The sequence below is a fragment of the Pteropus vampyrus genome, unplaced genomic scaffold (assembly GCF_000151845.1).
Source record: "Pteropus vampyrus isolate Shadow unplaced genomic scaffold, Pvam_2.0 Scaffold135, whole genome shotgun sequence".
Taxonomy (NCBI): domain Eukaryota; kingdom Metazoa; phylum Chordata; class Mammalia; order Chiroptera; family Pteropodidae; genus Pteropus; species Pteropus vampyrus.
Window position 1 is genome coordinate 2694793 of NW_011888916.1, and position 7986 is coordinate 2702778.

The 7986-nt window shown below is 47.3% G+C and overlaps 1 pseudogene; it reads right to left on the reverse strand.

Annotated features, from left to right (window-relative positions):
* Positions 1-2620: 2620 nt before the first annotated feature.
* Positions 2621-2739, reverse strand: LOC111744471 (annotated as a pseudogene).
* Positions 2740-7986: the final 5247 nt, after the last annotated feature.

The window sequence follows — 7986 nt, forward strand, 5'->3', positions numbered from 1 at the left end:
GTCTGGATGAAGAAACTGAAGCCAGAGAAGTCTAGCAATTTACCGAAGATCCAGGACCAGGACCTAATGACCTGCACCTGGCCTGTGTGTCCCCACCCTAGGCTCTGGTAGGTATAGCAGTGACATTAACTTTCCTGAACATCAGATGAGGCCCTGGAGTGAGTGGTCACATGAGAGTGAGGAGCTCCTGATGTTTCAGATGGCCAGTAAGAAGGGACAGTCCCTATATAGGCTGGGTTGGGCTGGAACAGATCCAAGGCCCTGGGTCCTTTCTAGACTGGGCATTCCGTGAGATTCCAGGCCTTCCCCCATCCCACCTCCAGGATTGTACTATTGAATCTGGACTCAAAGCCTGATCACTAGATGCTAGAATTCCTTTCTAGGAGTCTCTAGTTTTATCTGGTTCTGGGATCTATCATTGGATTATAGAATTCTGGAAATACATGCAGAAGCAAAGGGAAAGTAATCAGCATCTAGAGATTTAAGACTTCTATTGAGAATTCTGTTCTATAACATGAAATCACAGGTATGAAGGCCCTCAAAGAATGAGATCATAGCTATGGAGCTGTGTTGGAATTGTGAAAAAGTATCAGAAAAGGGCCCTGAGTGGGGATGAGAGGTGCATAATCAGATGGTACCACAGGTAGGAGCAGAGCATGCAGGTGAATATTAGAGCATGACTTTGACAAGTAGTTTCTCTGTACTTCAGTGTTAACATCTGTAATGTGGGTCTAATAAGAGAACCTATCTCATAGGGTGTATTGATACTTAAATACTTTAAGCTAAATCAAATGCTTAGAGCCTGGAACATAGTAAGAATTCAGCAAATGTTAACCATGTTGTCATTGTGCTGGTTGATAGAGAAGGGGGCTATAAGGTCTCAGATCTGGGAGGCTGGTCTTACCGACTTTGCAAACAGAACAACTGGTCTGTCACTCAAGTGGAAGTCCCCTAGTGTCCAAAGCCTGTACACAGTGGGATTGGAGATAATTTGAAGACTAGGTGAGTGAAAACAAAGGCTAGTGTCAGGGAGAGGCAGCTTGGGTCCTCACTCTAGACACAGGTTGGAATCAGCATGGCTCAAGCAAGTCAGAGAGCCTGGGGGGCCACCTCCATGTCTGCCCAGACTTCATGACTTCAGGGCTCTCTTCCCTGGCACCATGGTGAGAGGTGGCAGTTCTACTGGGACTCCAACCAGAAGCACCTGGCTGACAAACTAAGCTGGCAGGAATTCAGAAGTCCCAAAATCATGGCAAAGAAAAGCACCTGTTGACCTTTGAGGGCTTTTCAGACCACAGATTCTTTAGGAAGCTCCCCATTTAGGAAGCTCTTTAACCTACAGCTGTTGGTTCTGCCAGGCAGAAATAGTAACCTAAAAAGGTACAGTGATTTACAGTTTGCAAAGCACTTCACATTCTTGACATTACTGAATGGTACAACTGTTTTATACTTATTAATCAGCCGCATTTTACAGCTGAGGAATAGAAGCTCAGAGAGGGAAGTGGATCTGGGGTCTCATGGCTGGACTAAAAGGAAGATAAGACATGCTGAGGCCAGTCAGAGAACACATGATCTGGTTCAAACTGTGTGCAATCTTGCTTCATCTTAAAGAGAAGGGTTTGATCCCCTTGGGGTTGGTATAGAGGTAAAGCCCAACCTCTTTTTCTATTTGCTTTCATGAGGGGCTGTGAAATTCCCCCAATTTTACCCCTTTTCATGCCCCTCCCACCTCATCAATATTCAACACTATCTGACAAAGGCAGGTCTTCCTTCCTATGGGGAAGTTTCAGTCTGAGGCTGCTGGGGAGAGCCTCTGAGGGAGAGGATGGAGTCTGGCCCTTCATTGCACCTCACAACAGACTCCTGAAAGCTGACACTGGATAAGGGAGGGAGAGGCTCCGGGTAGCGGGAGGGTCCAAGGCTCTCACTTATTTTCCCTTACAGGGAAGACTCTGTCTTTGGGTTTCAGCAGTTTTACTATGATGTGCCAAGGTGAGATTTTCTTTGTATTTATCCTTCTTGGGTTTCCTGGTGCTTCTACAATCTGTGGCTTAAACCACTATCCCCCAGTTTTGGGATATTTTCAGTCATTGTCTTTTCCCCCATTCTCACTCTCCCCTCCTTCCGGGACCCTAATTGTGCACATGTGCAACCATTTGACATTATCCGACGTGTCTCTTACACTCTACTCTGTATGTCTAGCCTTTTTTTTTTCTGTTTCTCTTTAGTTATTTTTCTACTGATCTGCCAACCGTTTTACTAATCTTCTCTTCACCTGTCTTCTCTGCTATAAAATTCATCTTTTCAGTTCTTAATTTCAGTTCTTAACTTTTCAGTTCTAGAATTGCCACTTGATTATTTTTCATAGATTCCATTTTCCTGTTGAAAGTCTCCCTCTTCTTATCTATTTTTTTTTAACATATTAAACCTTTTAAAGTCTATGTCTGAAAACTCCAACATGCAGATCTCTTGTTTCTATTGTCTGTTATTATTCTTGCTTTTTGGTCATTTAGTCTTATCTTCTGGAATGCCAGATAATTTTTTTTTTTTAGGCGACGTAACTCTTGGTTGACCTCACAGGTTGCAAGGACCTTGTCAGCTAACAATCCCTAATTTTTTACGCCTACAGCACCTGGTCTTCCTAGGTGGTCTCCTATCCAAGTACTCACCAGGCCCGACCCTGCTTAGCTTCTGAGATCAGATAGGATCGGTCTTGTTCAGGGTGGCATGGCTGTAGATCAGATAATTTTTTATCAAATGTCCAACATTGTAGAGATTGCATGAGGTTCTGGATGATGTTATCTTCAGCTGAGGATAAGCAAAAGTAAATCTCCAGAGAAGATTTACTTTTGCTTCTGACAGGCAGGACAGGTCATTTTAACCCAATCTGGGATTGCACTGACTGAGAACTGTGCTTCAGTCTTTCTGAGTCTGGTCTATATCTGGTTAGCCAGTACTCCCAGAGGATAGCCTTTTGCCCGCCCCCTGCCACCTGCCCCATCCCAACAAAAAGCCGGAGGTGTTTAACAGGACCACTCCCCTTTTCAAGCCCTAAATTCCAATTCTGACATCCCAATTCCATGGCCCCTGCCCCTTACAAACTGGAAAATGCCTTAGAGGAAAAAGTGAAACCGAATATTCTTTTCTCTCCAAGATCTTGGCCCCTTCAAGTCCTTACTGCCTTGGTGGCTCTCCCATGTCCTTAAACAGAGTCCTTAAATGTTTAACATTTTTACTTATCCTCAGTGAGTGAGTTGGTCTGATACAAGCTGGTCCATCTTAGCCAGAAACAAGTCTAGATGAGAATCTGAAATTAGCACCATCAGATTGTTAAATTAATTGTGCTATGCTGAGTACTTGCAATAACATATTACTGTTATATCCCCATTTTATAGATGAGGATACTGAGGCACAGAAAGATGAAACTCATCCAAGACCACAGAATAGCAGTGGTGGTGCCAGATTTGAAACCTGGTGTCCTGACCCCAAAGCCTGCGCTTTCAACTTAGCACAGTGCTTGTTAGCTTTGGTAAATGCTTGTTGAATGACTGAAACACAGAGAATAGGTTCTCCTCAAGGCCCTGTAGATAAGCTCCTGAAATTAGCATTTACATTGCTCAAATGTCAACAGCAGAGGAGGAGACAGGGGGTATTTTGTGTGATTCTCCAGAAGGTAAACTCACTTTGTTCCTTCCTTGGCTTAGCACACCCAGTTCAAGAAAAGCAAATGCCTGCCCAGGGGCTGAGCTTCCAAGTGCTAATTGCCAATGAATGAGTCTTATCTGCTTCTGGTTGGTGGGGTTGACTGTGGAAGATAAATCTATTCCCAGAGTCTCCACCCCAGGCAGAGAAAGAACTAAGGACTCTTCCTGTCTCCATCCTGGTTAATTGGGATCTGGGGTACACAGGGGTGAGGTGTTGAGGTCACTCAGCTGTTGCAATTGAATTTTCAGCACCATTTCAACCTGGTGGGCTGAGGCCCTCCAGTTGGGGCTGTTGCAGTACTGGATACTGTTTTGTTGCTCTGAGCTCCATTGTGGGGTGTCACTGGTGCTATTCACTAAATCTTTCTGGTTCTGCAGCCTTCTGAACACATGTTAAGATTGCACTTCAGGGCCAGTTTGTGATTAGGTGGGGCCGTGTGACTAGTTCTGGTCAAAGGATTGTGACATGCATCACTTCAAGGCTGGAGTATTTAATTTCAGAGGCAGGATCCTCCCAGTTGATGCTATTGCAATCTCAAATCCTTCAAGCTGTTTCTACTTCATCTCAAGCCCAGCCCTCAATTGCATTGCATGAGCAGGAGGGAAGGTCATTACTGTGAATCTTGAGTTGCTAGGATTGGAATAGTCCTATTTAGTGAGCACTCTAGGCTGCTGAGCCTGTAGAGATCACCTAGTTTAAACCCTTAATCTCCAGGTGGGGGAAACTGAGGCTTGGAGTGGAGAAAGTCATGGAGGGAGTCTGTGGCCAAGCCAGACCAGAACCAGGCCTTTCCCTACCCAGATAGAGCTCTGACCATGGCCGTTAAGTTGCCCATGACCCTGATCAAGTAGTCACCTACCCTGCTGCCCTGCCTCTGGCAGGGGAGGCCTTGTGGTTTCTATTTGGGAGTCTAGGCCAGAAGCAGTTTCGAGCAGAGGCAAATGCTCGAGGCTGAGCCTCTGGTCATTTTGATCTGGTTGGGTGACTTGAGAGGGCTGGGGCCCCTTTCTGAGCCTCAGCTGTCTGAATGTAAAGGGAATGATTTAACCAGATTACTGTCTCCAAACGTGTCAACCTGCTGCCCCACCTTGAATTACTTGTGGTTAGTGGAAATGGAAAACTGTTGAGAAATTACTGTCGATATACCTAAAGGGCTCATAAAAATGATTCATTTATCTGTAATACCGCTGTTCTTTGCTTTGGGCTGGGATTAAGTCATTCCCTTGAGAAATAATCTGCACAGAGTTTTTGATTATGGAGGAGGAGTGCTGAGCATTCTTCCCACACTAATACAGTTGTTCTTCACCAAAACCCTGTGAGCTGTTGCAATCCTGAACCCTGTTCGCAGTGAGGAAACCGAGGCCCAGGAGGGCGAAGGAACTTTCCCCAGCTTCCTCAGCTGTAATTGGTAAAGCTCGGATTCATATCTGGTTCCGTCAGATTGAAGAGCCCATGTTGTTTCTGCTACATCATAATTTCTGCTTACTGGAAGATATAGAGATGTTTGGTTATTAAAAATATAGAGTAATTGATTATGACTATCCAGCGAACGAACCATCAATAAGCTTGAGGCCCAAGGAGAGTGGTCCTCAGTACGTGGAGGCAGGAACTCTTAGTGGTAGGGAGTGGGGAGAATCCCTGTCTGAAACCCCTTCAGGTCAGCCTGCCCCCCACCTCTGGCCCAGTCCATGGATCTGGGATGTCTGCATTGTGCGAGAACAGTTGCTTGACCAGCGGAAACTGTCAGGCCTCCTGGCCCCAGGTTCCTGCTCCAAGGGCCCAAGAGCCTCCGGGTGAGGGGGCTGGAGCTTCGGCCCAGACATCAGCCACTGTTCCTAGCCCCCTGTCTTCCATGTGAGATCGAGGGACTCATTTACTCAGTCTGAACTCTTTACCCCTCACTGAGAACCCCTCTGTTCCCTTTAATATTAGCCCTTCAGTTACCCCTCAGTCCCTGAAAGTCTGGGCCAGCCCAATCCCCTGGTCCCTGCTAGCTCCAGTGCTCTCTCTATCCCCAAACCTCTCTCCTGGCCACCACACTCCCTCCTCAGGGGACCTCCCACATCACCATTACTCATTACCAGCTTATTCACCGCCCTAGAAGCTCCCAGCTTCTGCCAACTGAACTGTCTCCCCAGAGCCCAAAGAGATGCCACCACTCCCACCACAGCCAGTTCTACAGGGCCTTCCCCACCCCAAGTGATAGGCATGGGCGTGTGTGCGTGCATGCGTGCATGCACACATATGTACACACACACGCTGGAAACAAGGCTTGAGAAAGAAGTCTGAAGGTGTAGCTTCCAAGTTCCTACATCTGATTCCTGGCCCCATCATCCTCATCCTTGAGTGCATGTGCATGCACGCACACACATCATACGTGTACAAACATGTATGCTCAGTGATCAGACATACCTAGAAATACAAACACAGATGCATCACACATTGAGAATTGCAGACACAGGCCAACATGTAGACAGACAGATATTCTCTCAGTTGTCTGCCTGTCTGGTGGAAATGAGCTGCTGCTCAGCAGAAGTACCTTTGGAGAACTCCCTTTGCCTGGGAGTGTCGGGGTGGAGGGAATCTTCTTTGGTAGTGAGGAGAGGTGATGGGGGGTGGGAGGCAGAGCCTATTCCAGCTGCTCTGAGGGTGCCTTCCCATTTATAATGGATTCCATGCCTGTAACAGGCAAGTGCTTGCAGTTCCCCTCACCGGGGCTCAGTTTCACTGAGTTTGGTCTAGATGGTCTCTGCTGGTCCTGCAGGCTCTGGTTTTTGCCCAGCTGAGGGATGCCAGTGACACAGGACTCTCTCTGTAGCAATCAAGCTCTGTGTTCATTAGACTAACTCTACACCCAGCTAGGTGAGGTGACCCTTACTGCTCTGGGCCTCCTGTTCTCTTCTGGGTCCTCCCTGATGCTCTCAGACTTGCTCACCAGACTCCTTGGGCCACATCCCCAGTAGGGGCCATGTCTGTGGCCAGCCTGGACCTCAGACACCACTCCATGCAACTCAGCTGCCTGGAGCCAGCAGGATAGGTGGATAGAGAGGAATGCAGACTGGCTGGAGTGGAAGTGCCTCCTTCCAAGGCTTTGGGACTAAATCTTCCCCCTCCAGCCCAAGTCCTACCTTCCCCACCCCCAAGGGACTTCAGCATCCTTTGCACAACTGCCTTCCTCCCACACCGTGCTCCAGTAGTTCCTTGGCTCCTTATCTCTAATGGCCAATCCTCCATTCAACTCAGCTACCCTTGTCCGCTAAGGACCTCATCACCCTGTCATCACACTGAACCATTTTACTTCTGAGAAATCTAGACATCTCACTCTTGACAATAACCCCATTGCTACCACTATGGAGACACGTGTATAGCACCTACTACGCGTCAAACACTGTTCCAATCCCTTTATACTATTAACTCATTTATGCCCTGTGACAACCCTAGAGGTAGATGCTACTGCCATCTCTATTTTCAGATGGGGACACAGAGGCTCAGAGAGGTTGAATTACTTGCCCAAGGTCATAGACATGGTAATAATATGTGGCAGAGCTGGCATTCAAACCTAGGCTGTGTGTGTTCTAAACCTGTACTCTTTGCCACAGCTCTACAGTGCCTCTTGCTACAACTGCTCTCTGAGCTGATACGATCCCGGAACTCTCCACGGTTTCTCCATAAGTCTCTTGCCTCCACTTCTGCATCCACTAAAAACTCACACTGCCTTACTTTAGTATTCTTTTGCAATTTACCTTGTCTTGCAACTTAACTTGTTCCTTTGCCCTTCTGCAGAAGCTGCTCAGCAAAGCCTCAACCCTGCGTCAGTCCAGCTTCCTGCCTCCTCCAAGTTTGTGCCCAAACTGCTAAGCCTTGTAGGTGACATGAAAATCACAAACTGGGCAGCACAGGCCCTCTGTGCATCCATGTCTGTGGCATGTCTCAGGTCCTCAAGGCTCCCGGGAAATCTCCCCCTTCCTAGTCAGTGCTCATCGATCCACTTCCCTGTGCCTGCATCTCCTCCTGGAGGCAGTCAAGCCTCTATCTCTTAAAACTAAATCCTCCTGGAACCCCACATTTGCCTGTTTAACACTCTCTTCCCTTCCTGAAAGTACTGTCTATACTCCCTACTTAACCTTCTCAAGGGCCAGTGCACTCCAGTCTGGTTTCTGATCCATCACTTGGCTCTTTCCAAGGCCACCAGCTGCCTCCTTGTTGCTGAATTCAATGAACACTGTTCAGTTCTTAGTTAACTTGACCTTTCCACAGCGTTGACTCCACTTAACCTTCCCT